We start from the raw sequence: 19,553 nt of genomic DNA on the forward strand, positions 1-19,553 counted from the left end.
ACGTGCAGTGTACATGGCGGTGGGCTGGGAGGAGAGGGGCCATTGCAGAATTTGAAGGTTAATGTCTAAGGCAGTAGGGCTCTCTTGAAAGGTATGGGGACATCCCTCACACGTAGGGTTACTGTAACTGGAGCTCAGTAGAATCTTCGGTAGCCTCTGTCATGCTCCATCCCTCTCCAGCAATCATATTTTGGCTGTCAGATTTTAAATGGGGCTGTGAATTGCCCGGTTAGGCTGATGTTGCTGGAGTGACCCCTAGAGAGAGCTCAGTCTCTGGGCCCCAAGGTCTTAACCTGCTGTCCTTGGATCCCCTAGAAGCTACGGATGAGCTGATTTTCCTGAAATTGCATGTGGTTGTTTTTGGCATAAAGTCTGTAGTTGTCATCTATTCTTAAAGGAGTCCCCTAATTTATCACCGTAGCCATTGCATTATACATAACTCAGTACGTGAAGAAAATGTAGATAAACCCTGTAGCAATAGAGCGATGCGTCTTCCACGGAATGGACACGCACAGCTCTCCTTAGGCTCAGGGTGGCTGCCAGGTGTCCTGGTGTCTATTGCAGGGTAGGGGGCATGCTTTGAGCTGCGGCCGGTGTGTTTATGTGCTTAGCTCTGCTTTGAGGCAGGTTTTGAGATATGGAGTGAAGGAAGCCATGGGCTGGACACCCAATACTGGAATGGAACTTCGCTGCCGTCGTTTGATCAAAACTGAGGAATTTGATTGGCGGTACCTTGCCTTGAAGGAAGCAGTTTTCAGAATTGGCACCCTGAACCACATCATCTTGTGGCCCTTAGTTTCTAAGGACTTTTGTCCATTTGTCCAGACTCTAACTGTGCTCCTCTCTCTGCCTTGTCCACTAGAGTCCCTGTAAGGAAGCCCCGCTGGTGAGCCGGACCTACCGGGGGCCGTCCGCCCGACTGCACCAGACTCCGGCAGCGGGACCCCCGATGGCAGTGGGCACCTCCCCGTGAAACCTGCCAAGCTGGACGCCACAGCTCCGCACGAAGACACTTTGGCCGACTCTGTGCCCTCTCCGGAGGCGTGCAACCATGCAGTCCTAGCCTGCGGCCCGGGCATCCCTGAGGAGCACTATGTAAGCGAGGCTGTGGAAGATGCTCCCAGCTACAGAGGGTACCGGGATGCCTGCACCATCACAGGTATGGGAGCCTTATCCTGCCGGGGAGGGAGGGCTGGGGAAAGGTGGCCGGGAGCCGCCCGGGGGAGGCATGGAGTGGGTGAGGAGGAGCCACTGGAGCCTGAGCTTTGGGACCGTGAGACCAGCCATGGAGAACTGACCTGTCTGACATGGACACGGCACCTCACAGAATTGTTGTAAAGGTTAAAGACGGGAACATCGAACCCCGAGCAGGTGCATGGCCGTAGTGAGGCTCAGTGCAGTGTGGCCCCATGCCCCTCTCTCGGGGCTCAGCGTCTTCAGACACATGATGGGTGTCCTGGGAATGAGACAGTGGTGTTGTAGGGTGCAAAACGGGACCACGTTCAGTGCCTTTGTACACTGAAGATTTGTACAGGTGGTTCTTACAGATGCTGGTGCCGGTCACACCTTCCCGTGTCCCAGGACCAGGGTGGACCCCCCCTCCCCCAGTGCCCTGGCAGCGTCTGCTGTTGTACCCATCATGCAGAGCTCTTGCTTCTCTTTCCCTCGTGGGCCCCTCGGGACAGGTGCTCGGAGCCAGCGCAGGCGAGGGTTCGGGTGGAAACGGGGTATGTCGACGTGTGGAGTGACAGCCAGGGCGTGATTCTAGTTGAGGCCACTTGTATTTGTGTTGCAGTTTGCTTTGTTTCTCAGCTTTGTCTGCAGTGTTTACTCCTGTCATTTGAAGTAATGTCCAGTGACAGTGTACAGTATGCCTGTTTACTTCCAGTAGCTTTTCACTGTTCGCGCTCACCAGTTAAGCACTGAGGCCTTGCTGTGTGTCAGGAGTTTCCTGCACACGGAGGGGCACAGAGAAGGCGCGATCCCAGCCTGCATGCCCTGCCCCTGTCTGAGTTCCCCGTCCCACGGGTGACCTACACTCGTGCCCCGAACCCCTCCCCGCCTGCCTGCTCACTGAAGGACACAGTCCCCACGTCTCCCTCTGCTATGTCACCCACTTCCCTTGGCGTGTAGGCAGTGCGAACTCCTGGTTTCCACCTCCGCCTGTTCTCCGGAGGCCTGCCCTGTCTTTGCAGATGGTACTTCCATCCTTCCAGTTGTCCAGGCCAAACACCCGGGGGCCTCCAGCACCTCTGTGTTTCTTTCACGCCCCGGTTTGCTGGGAAGTCCGTCGGCTCTCCTCCAGGATTGGACTCTCGCCGGCTCCCCAGCAGCTGCCCGGTGCAGGCCACCCTCCTCTCCCGCCTGGGTACTGCAGCGGCTCCCTCCGGCGGCCTCTCCCCTGCCTGCTCTGTGCGGCCGTTCCCCACAGCCAGAGAGGCTCTTTGAACGCATGGTCACTGGTTTGACTCTGCTCAGACCTTTAGGGGGCTTCCTTCTGACCATGGCCTGCGAGGGTCTAAGTGACAGGACACTTCCTACCCTGACCGGGCTCCTCTGTGCCCGCTCCCCTCTGGGCACACCGGCCTCCTCGCTAGGCCTTGGACACACAGATTGTCCCTCCTCAGGGTCCTTGTAGCCGCCAGGCACCAGGGTCACCTTAGCCCCCGATGTCCTCACGATTCCCTCTTCACTTTCTCTAAATGACGTTTCGTTAGGAATGTGACCACTCTGCAGAAAAAGTGGTCCCCTGCCTTTCCCCATCTCCCTTCCCCGCCTTATCCTTCTCCCCAGACTTAGCTGTGAGCTATACTTGCAGAGTATAAATAGAATAGAAACTAATAGAATAGAAACTAATCTCAGGGCAAGGACTTGTGTGCCCCCGAATCCCAGCGACTGCAATAGCGCCTGCATGTGGCCAGTGCTCCGTAAACATTTGCTGGGTAAATAAATTGTCATTTAATTATTGCTGCATCCCCATGAAGGGGGAACGTTATCCACTGTGCACAAGTAGAGACTAAATCATGAAAGGTTCAGCATCCTGCCTAAGGTCTCTGAGCTCTGGGGGGTGGGACATGTATCCAGGTCACCACCCTGGGGCGCATGTTCTCTGCCACCAGGAGTAAAGTCTGGTTGGAGAGCTGCATAAGAGAGTGGAAACTAGGTGTTCATGTGGTTAGCGCAGTGATGGGCATGAGCACTCGGGAGGGCACCAAGGAGGGGGCCTGGCCAAGCCCCAGAGGGGAAAAGATAGGGGAAGACCAGGAGGGCTTCATGGAGGAGGCAGTGCCCCAGCTGCATCTTTGTTTGTTCAGACATGTGAACCAATCCCCAGGATTCATGTGGCATCTATGCCAGTGAAATCCAGGAAACATCCAGCCTATTAGGTGGTTTCACTTTCTCTGAACGTGACAGCCGAGGACAAAGAAATGGCAGAATACAGTCCTGAAACCTCAGTTGGTACAGGGCGTGGTAACTGAAGGTTCCCTGCTGGGACACCTGTGGCCGGCTCCCAAGGACAGCTGAGAAGTAGAGCTCTGGGCCGTCACGTTTGGCAGCGGCTGGGTAAACAGGAGGGTAAGCACGGGCAGCGTTCCGTGGTTAAGGTGCTGGGCAGCCACACCACGCAGATCGCGCTCAGGTTCAGGTCTCGTTAGATGCTCACTGCGAGGAAGACACGACGTGGAAAACATGCTCGGAGCCACCTGGTGTACCCCCAAGGATGCATGTGTGGGCTCCAAGGGCTTGCCAAGGGCAGTCCCGGGAGACCACTTGGCATCTGGCCTCCGGTAGATACACTCCGCCCCCTGTTCCCAGGGAGCGCTGAGCTGAACAGACTTCTTGTTCCTTTGAAAGTTTTAGGCAAAGCCAAATGCCCATCACCCCTCCCCCCCACCTGGGGATATCGCATTTTCGGGTGTGTCATCTTCTGTTTGGGGCGGTTTTACAAGATGAGCCGATAGGGTGCCCAGGCTGCCTGGAGTTACGCAACCCGCTGTGCGTCCAGGGCAGCTCCCCACCTTAGGATTTGCCCCGACAGGCGGACTCGGAAAAGTGCTGAGGAGGACGTGGGAGGGTGGTGGGGCCGAGGTGCTGCCCGGCCGGCTCCGGTGGAGAAGGATTCCTTCTCTCTCCGAATTGCTCTGGAGTTTACTTCTGCACATGGCCCTGGCGTTTCCGTTCAGGCAGCCCGCCGGGGCCCAGCCTCGGCCAGGACCGTGCGGGGGCGAGCTCATGTGGACAAATGCTGGTGGTAAGCGTGTGTCTGCTTGTTTGGCTGCTGTTGGTTTCCTCTGTGGTGTGGCTGCAAAGGAGAAAGAACCACAGGGACGTCGTTTCTCCTCTGCTCTGTTCTGCTGGCCAGGTCGTCCTTGGACCTGTGGTAGGGAAATTGCAGTGTTGAGTCAGTGACAGGCAGAACAGAGACCTCAGTGGCTGCGCACCCCTCGTCCCCTCCTCCAGGCTCAGAGGAGGCAGGGGACGCAGGGTCCTGGGCAGCAGGTCTGAATTGGGACTGGGCCTGCCGGGCTCCCACCACGTTCCCTTCACAGTTCTTGGCAGCAGCTGAGCAGGGTCTCCAAGGTCTCTCCAGCCTCTACAACTCTGCAATTTTCTGAAATCCTGTGTCTTTGTCCTGGTTTCTGAGACCCTCGGCTGGTGTCTGGGATAGCAGAGAAGTTTTCAAAAGGTGAAGACTGTGTCTCCCTCTCTCCTCCCCTCTTTTCCGCCCTAGCTTTCTTTTTGTCCCCTTTACTAAGTGTGCGTGGCCCTGTACCTCTGACCCACGCCCCAGTGATGGCGAGCTTGCCGGCCAGTTCTGTTCTGGCTCGTCTGCCGGCTCTGGGGCTGACGTTCCTCACTTCCTCTGAGCTGATCAGAGTCTGACTGTGATGACCCATCTGGTGCCTGCCCTGTCTGGGTGCTGTCCCCCCAGGCTGTCTGGGCCACAAACCAGTGAAGCCCTGGGAGGTGTGAGCTCCTCTTGTCCAGGCGATCGGTTTTAGGGGTCAAGACGTCGGAGACTACACGAAAGAAGATGATGGAGATGCTGTGAGTGTGAGAGAGAGAGAGAGAGAGAGAGAGTGAGTGTGTGTGTGTGTGTGTAGCTTCAGGTTTATTCAGTCATTCTGTTCAGTTGGCATTGATTCAGGGCTGGCTTTTTGCTGGGTTCTGTTGAGGAGAGCAGGTCTGGCCCCAGAGCCTTGAATGTGGGCAGAGGGGTGAATGACTGGCTGTGACCCCAATGAGAGTAGCTCCCAGTATGCTCTAGGAGCAGCCTGCCTGGGTGTCCTGTTCTCCACTGGGCCACCATTTAGGATTTGTTCTCTCACTAATATAAGCCATCAAACTTGAGGATTTATTGTCTGCAAACATGCCCAGATAAAATTCTATGGATTTCTTTTCTTTTCTTTTTTTCTTTTTTATCCTCACCCGAGGACATTTTTGCATTTTTTGTTCAGAGAGAGGAAGAGAGAGAGAGAGAAACATCGATGTGAAGGGACACATCGATTGGTTGCCACCCACACGACCAACCAGGGCCGGGGACAAACTGCAACCGAGGTACATGCCCTTAGCGGGAACCGAACCCGGGTCTCTCTGTACCGCAGGCCGACGCTCTAACCGCTGAGCCCAACCGGCCAGGGCTCTATGGATTTCTTATAAGGGTTAAATGTAAAGTCTTGCTTATGAACAACTCCTGCCTAGAATAAAATTGTATTTTCCATTGGAAATGTATCATCTATTTGCTACTGACTTAACTAAATGAAACAGAAAAGAATGGACAGTTGAAATATCCCTTTCTTCACTGGGAAGATGTGAATTAGAATCTAGGACAAAAAAACTTCTTTCTGAATTTGTAACTTAGAAATGTTACAGATGTAACTTGGAAGTGAGTTTTGCTCCTTCTCTCCCTGGAATCTCCCTATACAACAGTTTATAAAGCTGGAGCGGGGCGCCTTATGCTGATCTCTAGACCTAACTAATCTTTAGCAAGAACACAAAAGCACGCGCCTCTTTCAACCATGCCCTAAGTGATTGGGTGGCCACCAGCTCTTTGCCTCCCCTCATTTATCACACAGGGTTTCTAACATAAATTGTAACATTTAGTTAAAATAGATTAGTGAGATTCTTGATATGGGGGGGGGGGACTACCTTTCCAGGTATTTCCTACATTTTATTGTCCCCCTAATTGGTTTTTGTTCTGAATTTGGAACAAGTCTTGAATGTATCTAAGTGGTGTGAGTCTTGGCTCACTTGAAACCATTTTAGGAAGCTGACAAATAATAAATTATAATAAACAAATTAAAGAATAATCTTATTAAAGAATTAATTAGGATGCTTTGCAGGACCTCAGAACATTGATCCCAGCCACAAATAGTATTCCTAATGGTGCTTTTCTTTAGATGCTAAGTTTCATGATAATTTTACATTAATTTGATTTGAAAGTATGGGAGTGCGTGTCACCTTGGAGTCATACCTGCTTTGTCAAGGCTCTCTCTTTTCAGAGTGACCAGATCAGGGTTCAGGGGCAGTTACTGGACAAGGGGCCAGGTGTGGGCGTCTGCCTTTATTGACCACCCTGTTCCCCCACACGGCCAAGTTCTGCCACGGGGCTTTCCAGGGACGTGCTGAGAAAGGTGCAGGGGTGCCGCTGTGAGGATCAGGCCTCAGAGGTGGGTTTGGATGTGCCCCTCGCCACACGGTTCCCGGGTGACTCGGACTCAGGGCCCTGTGAGGAACTTGGAGTCAGAAACTTGTCTGTGTTCTCTGAACCCTGCTCTCGTGTGAACATTGGCAAATGAGTAAATCAAGCTGGAACTACCATGAACTGAAACTTTATAACTATAATTAGACCTGGAATGAATCAGATTTCATAAATCCTATATTAGTCAAGGCTCTCCAGAGAAACAGAACCAACAAGACACGCGCGCGCGCGCGCACACACACACACACACACACACACACTTATTATAAGGAATTGCCTCACATGATTATGGAGGTTAACAAGTCCCAATATCTGTAGTCAGCAAGCTGGAGACTCAGGAGAGTCAGTGGTATATAGGTCAAGGCCACAGACCAGCAGGCTTGCAAGCTAGGAAGAGCCAATGTTTCAGTTTGAGTCCAAAGGCAGGAAAGGCTGATACCAGCCTGAAGGCAGTCAGGCAGGGAGAACGATCTCTTACTGGTGGGAACATCAGCTGCTCTACTCTGTTCAGACCTTCGACCGATTGGACGAGGCCCACCCACGTTAGGGAGGGCAACCTGCTTTACTCAGTTTACTGAAATAAATGCTAATCACTCCAAAACATTCTCACAGAAACACTCAGAATAATGTTTGACAAATGTCTGGGCACCCTGTGGTCCAGTCAAGTTGACACATAAAATTAGCCATTGCCAAGGTAACAAAGGCTGACATTTATTGAGCATTTTCTCTGTGCCTTTTTAACAGTGCTCCAAGGACAGAAATACCGATGTGAGAAAGACACACCGATTGGTTGCTTCCCATATGGCCTCCAACCAGGGCCAGGGATCAAACCTTGACTGGGAATCCAACCCGTTATCCTTTGGTGCACAGGCCAATGCGCCAACCACTGAACCACACCGGCCAGGGCTTCATCTTATTTTGTATCTTTTAAACGATGAATGCCTCTGTGCCTCCTTTCTGTTGTGTTTCACTTTCTGCAAACAGCCTGTTTTTGTCTTTGCTCATTTTTCTGGTGGGTTGTTGGCCTTTAAGAGGTGTAATTGAGTTTCTATTGTGTATACAGAGGATAGGAATGTTGTGCCAGCTTGAGATTCTTTTATATTTCAGAAGAGGGAAATGTCTTAAAAATAGTTACACACATTTCTGTGTAACTATAACTGTGTTTGATATTCATAGGAGAAGTACAGGGTGCTAAGATTGTGTAAAGAGGATTTCTGAATTGGCATTTCCAAGAAGGCTTCAGTGGAAAATCAGCATTTAAGCAGAAGTCTGAAAGATGTGTAGGAGTCAGTGGGGTAGGGAGGGAGGGAAAGAGCATTCCAAGTAGTGAAAACAACATCAACAAAGGCCCCGTGGTAGGAAGGAATTGATAATGAGAATAATAGCTAACATTGATAGAGCACTTAACCATGTACTAGACATTGTCCTAAGTGCCTTTTCAATCTAACTGTATTTAATTCTCGTGTCTCAGTTATCTATTGCTGTGTAACATATGTCCCCACACCTTGGCACCTTAAGACAACAAACATTTGCCACGGTGGAAACCAGTCTGGCATTTCCTCAAAGGTGGCACATAGTTACGACTCCTAGTTATTGATAGACCCAAGAAATGAAAATGTAAGTTCACACCAAACCTTATATGCAGGTGTCCCAAGCAGTATAATTTCTAATTGCCAAAAGGTAGAAGCAGCCCAAATGTCCACCCATTGATGAGTGGATAAACAAAACGTGGTGTGTGCATGCCACGGAGTACTGACCGGCAGTTTGAAATACACAACGGCTGCTGGGAGCATCTGTGTTCCCACACATTTGAGCAAATATGTGATGAGTGCACTTGTGAGAATTCCTCAGTGGGGACCCAAGTTGTGATGGATGTTGCCAGAAAAGCAGTACTTTTTGTATTGTTCAGAAAATGTGGGAGAGCGTCTGGGCCCGCACCCTGGGCACCCTGGGCGTCAGCAAACATCGCGCTCTTTGCTGCCGGCTGAGCTGGAGAAAACGGCGGGGGTCTGGTCTGTAGTCCTCTCAGGGTGTGGACGTTGAGCATCTTTTGGTGTTTCCTAGGGGAATTTTTTTTTTTCCTATGACTTGAGATAAATGCTTCTTAATAGTTTGTATTTTTAGCTCATAGAGTAGTTACCTCCATAATTCTAAATACGATAATTATTATCTATACTTTGGTTACCAAGTGCAGACGGGGCGCATGGTAGTGCCTTGCTGGGTTGCTGTGAAGATTGAATTAGCATGCTGTTAGCACATAGTAAGTGCTCACTTACTGGTTTTCTTTGTTACTCTCTATTATCAATCTGCCTGCCTGCCTGCCTGCCTGCCTGCCTGCCTGCCTACCATCTCTCTGCCTGTCTCTTTGTCTGTCTGGCTGTCATCATCCATCTGTACTTGGCCTGCAGGGAAATCCTGGGATTCCTGCTGCTGGATTAGTAGGGAGATAGGGGCAGCTAGCAGCTGGCAGAGTGGATTTAATGTTGCCCTTCAGTTCCCCCTGCTTGCAGACCCCTTCCCGATCGTCTGTCTGTCCTGTTGTGTCTGAGCCTGGACCCCACGGCCCAGGCTCACTCTGTTCTTTCTTTCTTCAACACTCCTCAGAAATGTGCTGTCTTTGACTCACCAGTGACTCTTCTGTCCTCCCCTCACCCCCGCCCTTTTGGCTCTTTACTGTCCGGGTCATCTGAGGCTGGCCTTTGTCAGACGTCCTGCAGCTTGCTGGGCTGGGAGTGGCGAGGCTGGGAGCTTCAAGGACTGGCAGGCCTCGGGGGCCCCTGAAGTTGTTGGGGAGGCAGAATTTGCTTCTCTGTTCCTCTAATGGGAATGATGAGTTTGTTCGGGGGAGCAAGTGAAAATACTTAGTATTTTTGTGAAAATACTTAGAAAAGTCTGAGGCTCTGTAGGACGTCCAATAGACCCTTCTGCGACGATGAAACTACTTGGGGTTCAAACGTCTTCACAGGCCTGAGGCATGTGGCCTCTGCTTTCCGAACGACTTTGAGTTGATTGTAGAAGTGACTGGCGCTCTGCACCCTTTGTAAAAGGGATTGGAAGGGTACTTCCCATTATATTACTTAGCATTTGTCTCAACAATTTCTGATGAACTCTTGAGGTTTGTGCTCAAACTGTTCTCTTTTCTCTTACAGATATTGTTTTTATTAGTTAATGAGAGGGGGGTGTGTGTGTGTCTTTTTGCTTTGGCGTCTAGGAGGCTCCATTGCCGTAGGTTCTCATTGAGTAGCTATTCTGGTAAAACTCTGTCTTGCCAACTTCCGCCTCCCTCGCGTTATAAACATATAGGTTGCTCTTTTATGCTCATTCTCATGGTTGTGTTGAAATCGTGCTGGGTGTACATGGGTTTCAGAGGGAATAAATGAATGGCCCCATGCAGTTTCTCCAGGTGCCATGAACTTGCTCCTGTGGGAAGTCAACCCCACCCCCTTAGTTCAGCCTGAACATCTAAATGGTCGGTGTGGCTTCCTACTGTTTGGGGCCTAAAGCATGTTGGCTTTGGGGCAGAGAGGTCTGGGTGTGACTCACAGCTGCAGCACTTACAGTGTGACCTTGGGCAAGGCACGTAGTCTCTGAACCGTCCCTGCATCTCTGAAATGGGTGTGGCAGCAGGAAGCGCAGGGCCGCTGGTCCTCCATGTGGTTCCTGCCAAGTGCCTAGTGCAGCGGTGGGTGGAGGAGGTTCCATAACTGTTACTAATTCTTCTTCCTTATGGCTCAGCTTCATCCTGTTTCTGTACGCTGCCTCCGGCCAGCCCAGTTTGCAGCGGAGTCTTCCAGTGTAGCCCTTGCCCATTGGCCCCATCCGGCATGTCACTGGCTGGCAGCTTGGGCTTTGAATGCCAGTCGTGAGGAGCCATGCTTTGCATCACCCACTGGGCATACCCTGTGCCTTCTGTAAACAGGGACCCCCCACATTGCCCAGACTTCTGTCTTGGAGAACAGAGGAGCGGACACCTGCTGATAGACTGTCCTTTGCGGCGTGCCCTGGAGGGCCTGCAGGGTCTGACTTCAAACCGCTGTCACATCGGGGAGCTGCCCGACACCAGGGGCCAACGGCATTCTCTTTCCAGAGGAGTACCTCGGAGAACTTCTCAGTTTCCTTTCCTTCTTTTCTTTTCCTTTTTCTGCTCCTCTTTTCTCTCCCACCTTTTGCCCCCTCCTCCTCTTGCCTCTTTCTTTTTCCTCCCACTTCTCTCCCCTCCTCCTTGGTACCTAATTTCCCTCTCTTATTCCTCCCCGCTCCCCACCTTCCCCTTCTTCCCCTTTTTAAAATAATTCTACCACTGAGGTGGATCTGGGCTGGCAAAGACCTTGGAAGCTTTGCCATGTTCAAGCAGAGCTTCCCAGGCGAAGACAGCAGGTCGCCCAGCCGTGCTGGGTGAATGTCCTTGGTGCTTCGGGGTGAACTGGCCTCCTGCAAACTGGCCCTCTCCCCATCGTGTTGGGTGACGGCCGCCGTCTTATGCTGTCTGATACGCACCCTGTGACGATGGAGGGGCTTCCTGATGTAATTTGCAATATACTGGGGTTGAGCTAGAGGCAGGAAGACCAGTAAAGGTGTCAGCAGACAGCGAGGGTGAGCGTGCAGGTGAGTGATGGAGCGAGAAATGACTCCCTCTGAGTGCACCTTGCTGTCTTAGGTGGAGTTATGTGGAAGGCAGGGGAATGAAGCCCAGTAGGAGGTCTGACAGCCAATTCCGGAGGTCTGGGGTGAGGGGTGGAGCTGACAGCTGGGAGAGAGAGTGGGAGCAAGAGCACCAAAGAATCGCCACTCACCCCCTGGGCAGCTGGAAGGCAGTTTCACCCTCAGTTACGGCCCTGCCCATCTTACTCCCCCCACCCCCGCACCCCGGTCAGAGCAGGAGACCGAGTGCTGAGCATGGGGACCCCAGGGATGGGAGCCCACGGCATTCCAGGGCTTTGTGGAGCCCCATCAGTTCCCCTGGCACACCTGGGAGACCAGCCACAGCGCAGAGTGAGGAGGGCAGTTGGTTTCATCCAGAACTGGGTTTTGTTCTGTGGGTCCCGGGAAAGTACATGGAGGGAGAAGGGAGGCTGGTGGAAGCCAAGGGCTGTGGGACTCGAGCTGGATGGGAAGGGGATGTTCGTTAGAGGCAAGCTGGAGCGATCAGGGGTGGGGTCGTGGTCACGCAGGGGGCTTCTGAAGTCCGATTTCAGAGGTGGCCCAGGTGTTGCTGGCAGAGGTGGACCATGAGGTCCAGGACTTGAGAGGTTGGGGAGTGGGGTGGTGCTTGGCTCAGGTGGACGAGGGCCTGGCTGACTGGGAGCCCGGTGCCATGGAGGGCAGGGAGGTGGACAGTGAACATCAGTGCAGTGTGAGTCTCCAGTGAGCAGGGCTTCCAAAGGCAGGTGGGAGAAAACACAGAGCCTGGCAGGAGGAGCCAGCTCAGACCTGGACAGAATCTCTGTTCCCGGGGTCTTCAGCCTTAGCTGGGTTTCGCTGTGTATGATGGAACGTGTGTGGGGGCCATACTGAACCTTCTTAGCAGGAGAGAAGGAAGGTCCTGCTTCTTAGTGGCTGGAAAGATGATACGAGGCTAAGCCTGTGGCCGTGGGGGCCCTGACATTCCTTTTCTCTGTAGGAATGCTGTTCTCAGCCCCCACCCAACATGTTATCTGATACATAGGATTACACCTTTTCCCCCTGGATGGAGCAAAGCTCATAACAGACCACTCAGGTGCAGGTTGGAGCTCCGGGGCTCAGTAATTCCACCTCTGTCTCTCCCTGGTTACGTGGGGCTTGTGAGCAGAAATGGGAAGGGGCAAATCTGAGTTTGAGGAAAGGCTTGCAAATCTGGTGCCGGCTCTCCCATTGGCTAGGACCGGGAGGGAGGGAGTGGGCCTGTCCAGGTGCAGCACCACCTAGTGGTCCGGGGCAGCACTAGCAGCAGGAGTGGCAGCCTTTGCCTTGAGACTGGATACCTGCAGTGCCCCGGGTTTGCCACGTTAGAAAGGCACTGAGGGATTGTCCAGAGAGCTTAACTGGCAAGGCAGGCAGCTTTAGTTGTGTAGATGAAACAACACAAAAAAATCCTCCCTCTCCAAGCCAATCCTTCTCCTGCCTCGACCCATCCACCGTTATTTTATTCTACACCATCTACTCTTTGCTGGAGCTGATTGCAGTTGTTTTTGTTAGAGAGCACATTATGAGATCCGAGTGTGGCCGTGTCTTTCTCGTTTAGACTGCTCTGGAGATCCTGACGGTGGTGTAATTTCACTCCCACGTGGTGAACTCTGTTCTGGTTTTCTCAGTGGTTGTGCCTTAATGTGATTTTAAATCGGGCATGTATCAGTCAGGCATGCTGTAGAGATGATGGGGAACAAACACCCTCCAATCCACAGTGGGAACATTTATTCCCTGATCATGGTCGTAGGTCACCTGAGGATGGCCTGGGCGTCGCTTCAGGTCTGGGCCACCTGTCTCTCCCTGGAGGGTGTGGGCTCAAGGGGCAGCCGCGGTGTGGGGCCACGCACTCCTGGCAGAGGACAGGAGCTCAGGAGGACACACTCGACCACACAGGCATCGTCAAAGCCTCTGCTCAGACGTGCGGTAGTTCTGTCCACTCACATTTCACGGGCCAGAGCGAGTCCTGTGGCCTGGCTCAGTATCACAGAGTTGCGAAGTGATATTTCATTCACGATGAACCCACAGCAGGGCTGGGGGTGACGGGACCAAAATGAGCGGCCTGGATTTTAGACGATCCCCAGGTAGCTAAGGAGTGGCCTTGACTGGCGGAGGTTCGCAGATGGTCTTCAGGCAGCCCCGTGGTGTCAGTGACCTCCAAGCCCTTTGCTTGTTCTCAGCCCCGCTGGAGAAGAGAACCAGCGTGTCGTGGGGGAGGGGAAGGTCATAGGTTCCCGTGGTCTGGAGCAGGACTTGGCAGAGTAAAGGGCCAGAGTGTAATTGTTTTAGGTTTGGGGGTCCTGCGGTCTGTGTCACAACTATCCATCTCTGCTGCTGCAGCTGAAAGCAGACACAGACAACACCTTCAGGAACGGGTCCAACTGTGTTCCAGTAAAATCTCATTTCTAAACACAGGCAGGGGCCGGGGTGTACTGAGGGCCATGGTTTGCGGGCTCCTGGCTGAGACCGTCAAGGCCTGATCTGTATCAGGACATCAACTGAACAATAAGAGAGAAATAGCCCTTTGTAGTTGGGAAGCCAAAAAAAAAAAAAAGCCCTCAAAAGACTGTTGGCGAGTCCAGTAGTACCCCACCCAGTCAGCATTGTGAAGCTGTAAACAGTTGTTCCCTATACCGCCAAAGCTATTGTTTCCAAGCATGAAAGCTCATTTCGTTTAAGCCATTTTCAGTAGAAATGTCTGGAAAAGGTAGTATAGGCTCCTTGGGCTTTCCAAGCAGTTGCTGGGGAAGGCAGTTGACCCTTCCTGAACAGTGTTTCTGTTTCCATAGGGGTGGCCCTGTTACTTAGAGAAGTGAGTATGCTCAGTGCCCTGCTTTTACACTACTTGTGGTTGCATTGTGTGTGTGTGTGTGTGTGTGTGTGTGTGTATGAGAGAGAGAGAGAGAGAGAGACTGCTTCCTTGAGATACAGTTCATGCACTATATAATTCCCCCATATAAAGTATATCATTGGATGATTTTTAGTATGTTCATAGGGTTGTACAGTCATTGTCACAATCAATTTTGGAACATTTTCATCACCCCAAAAAGAAACTTTAGAATATTGAACTGTCACCCCCAGTCCGCTCCCATGCCCCACAATGTGGCTGCATTTCGAATAAACTTTCAAAAAGTCAACTCTTGGCTTCTGCTGCCCTTGTTTTCTTGAGTCAGCTCTCCCCCTTGCCTTGGAGAACAGACCGGGGGACCTGCTCGGGGACCAGCATGCTAGGCAAGGCACGCCCGATAGACACCTGCCTTGCTCCTGCCATGTGTCTATCGTAATGACGTCACCGGATAACGCTCACGTTTCCCTTCTGTTATAGCTTGATACTTCTTCATTTGCAGTCTTGTAGAAGGTTGTCCTTTGTAACTCTCCACGTTTTGAGTGTATGTCTGTGTGGGACATGGCATCATGCCCCTCTCATGTTTTATCTCTTTTATTTAACTGTTTATTATCATCAGGCTATAGTAATTTTTTTATGAGGTTTTTTTATGTCTTTTAATATCCAGATGATCTCATTTGATGTTTTGAAAAAGTAAACCATTGTTCATTTATAAACAGAATCTTCTGTTCAGGAAAGCATTTCAATGGACAGTTGACTGCATTGAAGGGGGGGGCACAGTAGGTATTATGGTTTCACAAAATCGTGTTCTATTAATAAAATTAAGTTTTCCTGATTCGGCACTTAAGTCATTATCTCAGTTGACCTCCTGAGGCTGACTGCCTCCATTGTCCACAGGAAGAGCTGACTTTGGGGAGAAGAGGGCGGGTAGGAGGCTGTGGTCCTGGACCCTGCTGGGCAGCTCTCAGGCCTTAGAGGGTCCAACTGTAAATATTGGGTGTAAGTGTCTGTGAAAAATAGAAAGCAGTTGTTGGTGTAAAAAGTTAAAAATTTGAAAACAGGAGACTGGATCTGAACCCCCAGATTGGAACAACAAAACCCAAGAAGTGAGAGGGAGATCGATGAGGTGAGGTACAAATAAGCCATCCTATTTTTGCTGTGGATGATGAGAGAAATACTGATTGAGTTCCTAGTAACAATTTAAAGGTGACTACCAGTGTCGGTAAGGATTAGGTCTGGCTGTGTAGAATAGTGGCTTTACCTCATAGAATTAACTTCTCTCTCGCATAAAAGAAGTTCAGAGGAAGGCTCTGCAATGCTGTGCAGCCCTGCTGCCCTCAGGGCCCCAGGCTCCTCCTCCTTCATTTCCACCATTCTGGTTGTAGTTTTCATCCTCGAGGTCTCCTCATGGTCTAAAGAGGCTGCTGAAGCTCCAGCCATTGTGTTTAAGTTCCAGGCTGTAAGAAGGCAGCCTTTTGGAAGGCCTCACATACTACTCCTGATATCTCATTGGCCATAACTCAGCCCCTTGACCACACCTTACTGCAGAAATGTAACCTTCCCATGGGCTCAGGGCTTTGATGCTAAGGAAAGTGGAGGAGTGTGGCTAGTGGGAAGACACGAGCAGTGCCTACCTGCCATGCCTCCTGGACCAGAATGCAAGGACATTTCCAATCAGTGTTTCCTCCTCTTTCACACATGACGCACACGAGAAAGCGATGTTATTTGCATAGCCGAAGGGCTAGATGATGGTGGCTCATGGCCGGGGACCAGCCTGGACACTGCCTGGCTCCCTCCATTCCAGCAATGCTTGAGGAAGCTCTGTCCCAAATCACTAGAAGGAAAGGAATCTAGTGGCACTTATTCTACAAAACAAGACTGCTGAGCAGTGACACCTCAAGAAAGCGGCGCCACCGGGAGGCATGACAGAAGTGAGGTCAGTCGTACCTGACATGTTTGAAGACAGAGGATCAGAATGGGTCAAAAAGTGAAGCTTTAGCTAAGCGCCGTGTTTAAGGAAGTCTCAAAGCGAAGTGCTCAAGAGAGTGGAAGTTAGAAATAGAAAAACCGAGAGAAAGTTTTCTGAGGAAGAATTATTTCATCAGTGGCAGCCACCGTTCTGCTTTCTGGGAATCTGACTGCTGTGGGCACCTCGTGTAAGTGGAGTCATACAGGTTCATCCTTTTGTGTCTGGCTCATTTCACTTAGCGTCATGGCTTCAAGGTTCATCTGTGTTGTAGCATGTGTCAGAATGTCCTCCGTCTTTAGGGCTGAATAGTATTCCACTGCATGTGTCGTCTCCATTTTGTTATCCATTCATTCACTGATGCACACTTGGGTTGCTTCTACCTGTGGCTGTTGGGAATAATGCTACGGTGAACAAGGGTGTACAGATACTAGTTCAAGTCCTGCGTGTACTTCTTCTGGACACATTCCTGGGAGTGGAGCTGCTGGATCATGAGGTGACTCTGCTTCACTTTTTGGGGAACCTGTGATTGCATGTTTTTTACTTTATCAGATGCACAGTAAACATGCTCACACATTTTGTCCTTTAGAGTTTTTGGAGCCCTTTCTTAGACTTCCTCCCACGTGTAAGATCACGGGTTGGAGGGGCATGACCAATTTTGGGTTTTCCAAAGGTGCTGTCACTCGGTTTACTGCAGGTGTTGTCCCAGGGGACACTAGTGGGCACTGATTCAGCTGTGAGACCTGAACCACAGTCATGCTGACACTGCTACCTTTCTAGAGAAGCATTTCCCCTGGTAACGTTACAGTTGTAAGATAGAGCATATGCACTTCAGTTACTTACTTATTTTTTCCTTTATTGATTTTTTTAGAGAGAGAGGAAGGGAGAGGGAGAGATAGAAACATCGATGAGAAAGAACATCGATCAGCTGCCTCCTGCATGCTCCCACGGGGGATCGGGCCCACAACGTGGGCATGTGCCCTGATGGGGAATCGACTGGCGACCTCTTGGTGCATGGGTCAATGCTCAGCCACTGAGCGACACCAGCTGGATGAGCATCTGTACTTTAAAGAAAAATGATTGCCCTGGCCGGTGTGGCTTAGTGTCAGCTCGAGGACCAAAGGGTCGCAGGTTTGATTCCCGGTTAAGGGCACGTACCTGGGTCGCAGGTTCAATCCCTGGCCCAGTCCGGTCACATGCAGGTGGCAACCAATCAGTGTATCTCTCTCACATTGATGTTTCTCTCTCCCTCACCCCCCTCCCTTCCACTCTCTCTAAAAATCAATGGAAAAAATATACATCCTCCAGTGAGGATAAACAAAACAAAACAAAAACAGTTCCATTTACATTAAAATAAAAAAGAATAAAATATTTTTAAAAAATTAAGAGAAATTATCAAGAACATTGGGAAACCAAAGTATTTCTTTGTACTTACCTTCTAGTAAAACAACTTCAAATGAACAGGAACACTTTCCATTTTTTGAGCAATTTTCTGGAGGAGTAGCTCTGGCCTGGATTTATGCACACTGCTTTTTCCTCTTAAAAGAAAAGAAGTGTCTGTACAGGTCTAGCTGTGTGTCTGGTGTTGCAGCCGTCTGCTCTGTGATGTAACATGAGCTGCTTTTGTAGATTTCCATACCAAGCCCAGCGGAGTCACCGTTTCTGAAAGACACTGAACTTGGTGTTGCCATTTGGGGGCCTCCCCAGCAGGCCCTTCCCCCTTTGCGTTGCCCGTTGCCCATTGCCCGGCCTTTCCTTGCCCTCTCTGTTACACAACACGCTGGTGTGTCCCAGTGGCCGCTGCCACCGTCTGTGGCACAAGCTGCCTGTCGGCCTCTCGCAGGAGCCCCTGCTCCAAGAGGGCCCATCGGCGGAGTGGCTGCCGTGCCCCTGTCGGGTGAGTGCCCCGGTCGGGTGGGCGCCCCCGTCGGGTGAGTGCTCCGGTCGGGTGGGCGCCCCTATCAGGTGAGTGCCCCTGTCAGGTGGGCGCCCCCGTCGGGTGGGCGCCCCTGCTGCTGTGCGTGTGCGATTAAGCCATAGCTCAGAACCTGACACGCAGCCTCTGTGGAATCGAACTGGTGTCATTGTGTATCCTTTTTCTTAGAAAGAGTTGCTTCTGGTGGCAAGTAAGGCCACCACCACTCCAGAGCACCCCGTGGTCCCTGAGGGACCGAGGCCAGGGATGGACATGGGACAGGGGCGCTGGAGGTGCTAGCGTCGGCTTCTGCCACTGCTTAGCCGTGAGGCCTCACCCAAGTCCCTGAATCTCGCAGGGCCTCGGTTTCCCCTTCTGCTAGAGGTGGAGGAGGAATAGCTGGGCTGTGAGCTCTGTGGGGAGTCTGAGAAGCCTCGTGTGGAAGTCGGGAGAGGGTGGGTGTGTGGGGACAGCTGGCAGGGGGACCACCTCACTCTTTCCCACTGTTTAATGTTGAACCACATGCTTTACTCACTGATTGTTTAAATTAAGAAAGCCAGTTTAGTTAATTAAAACCTCAGGGGGTAAACGGTCAGCTCTCACATCAGTGTGCAGGTAACCCTGGGAGGGCTGAGGATCAGAGCCAGTTCCCAGGCCCCAGCACACAGACCCTGGGTCAGGGGGTCTGGAGTGGAGCCCCAGGAGCCACCGAAAGACGCCTCTTAGGGAAGCCAGGGTTTGCGCTGTGCGGGTGACAGCCCCGCATCAGTCACCCCACACCCACGCCTCGGGAGGGTCCTCAGTTCTGCGGGGATCCCTTCAGATTACCAAAGGAGGAGAAATGGCGTTTTGCAGGTTGGAGGCCAGAGATGGGGGGAGAGGGTCGTGTGAATTAGGGTTGAGAGGAAGCGGGCGGGTGTGGGGTCCAGCTCAGCCTCAGGTAATCGTTGGGACCTTGGTTTCGTTTGTAACGTGTCCCCAGTCCTCACCCTGCTCTGCCGCTGGGTCGTGAGAATAGTAAAATGCAGGAATAGATTCAAGTGCTCTATGTCCTTCAGCAAGTGTTTATTGAGCATTTACTGGCTCCAGGTAGGGTACTGGGTAGGCAGTGAGGAGGAGTCAGTGGGGGTGGCCCACGGCGTCCTGAGGCCCCTCATGTGGCAGGCTGGGCAGCGGGTCTATTGCTGGCTGCTCTGTGACACTGGCCACCTCCCAGCCTCTCCAAGTACACTGTACTCTTCCATTAAACGAGGTGGTTGAGCCACAACTTGTAGCTCTAATGGTCCCTTAGTGGTTTGTGAAATCACAACTTTTCTGGGGTAGAGAGGATTTAGAGTTCCCTGAACACGCTTAAGTAAGGCTCTACCCAATGTGACTTTATGATGGGGAGGAATTTTCTAGAAGGACGTCTTTTGGACTCCAGTTACAAAGGATCCCGTGTGACCTGGGCCAGGGGGCTCAG

The 19,553-nt window shown here is 51.6% G+C and overlaps 1 protein-coding gene across 2 annotated transcripts in view; it reads left to right on the top strand.

The window, feature by feature from the left end:
- Window positions 1–879: 879 nt before the first annotated feature.
- The window catches only part of TRAK1 (trafficking kinesin protein 1), a 103,693-nt gene continuing 85,019 nt past the window's right edge, over window positions 880–19,553 (top strand). For both annotated transcript variants that reach the window (XM_036266408.1, XM_036266409.1), the window contains exon 1: window positions 880–1,159. The gene's annotated coding sequence lies outside the window, so the exon portion shown is untranslated. The remainder of the gene's footprint in view (window positions 1,160–19,553) is intronic.

This window comes from Molossus molossus, unplaced genomic scaffold, assembly GCF_014108415.1.
Source record: "Molossus molossus isolate mMolMol1 unplaced genomic scaffold, mMolMol1.p scaffold_m16_p_18, whole genome shotgun sequence".
Lineage (NCBI taxonomy): Eukaryota > Metazoa > Chordata > Mammalia > Chiroptera > Molossidae > Molossus > Molossus molossus.